Source organism: Pristiophorus japonicus, unplaced genomic scaffold (genome assembly GCF_044704955.1).
Source record: "Pristiophorus japonicus isolate sPriJap1 unplaced genomic scaffold, sPriJap1.hap1 HAP1_SCAFFOLD_61, whole genome shotgun sequence".
In the NCBI taxonomy this organism is placed as follows: domain Eukaryota; kingdom Metazoa; phylum Chordata; class Chondrichthyes; family Pristiophoridae; genus Pristiophorus; species Pristiophorus japonicus.
Genome location: NW_027254520.1, coordinates 4271238 through 4271958, shown reverse-complemented (window position 1 = coordinate 4271958; position 721 = coordinate 4271238).

Genomic DNA, 721 nt, shown 5'->3' with positions numbered 1-721 from the left:
TGAATGTATAATGTAAAGAGCTGTGGTACCAGCACTGAGCCCTGCGGCAAGCCACTAGTCACTGCCTGCCATTTGAAAAAGACCTGTTTGTCCCGATTCTCAGATTTTTGTCTGCCAACCAGCTCTCTATCCACGTCAGTACATTACCCCCAATATCATGTGCCTGAATTTTGCACACCAACCTCTTGTGTGAGACCTTGTCAAAAGCCTTTTTAAATCCCAAATACAGCACATCCACTGGTTCTCCCTTGTCCACTCTACTAGTTACAACCTCAAATAATGTCGAGGGTGATTTCCCCTTCATAAATACATGCTTACTTGGACCGATCCTGTCACTGCTTTCCAAATGTGCTGCTATTTCATTTTTAAGAATTGATTCCAACATTTTCCCCACCACTGATGTCAGGCTAAGCTGGCTATAATTTCCGGTATTCTCTCCCTCCTTTTTTTAGTTCCATAAACAGTTCAATTAGTTACAGAAACAGGGGAATTCCCTCCAAGTACTGGGAAATTAGGAGTCGCAGAAAGAGGGAAAGTTCGAGCTCCAGGAACACGGGAGTTAGCGCTGAAACAAGGGAATGACCGCCAGAAACACAGGAATTAGATCTAGAAACTGGTGAATTAGGTCTGGAAAGATCAACAGTAGGATTTACAGAAACTGGTAAATTAGAAGCTCCAGAAACAGTGGAATTCAAACCAGAAACAGGGCAATGCTGAGCTG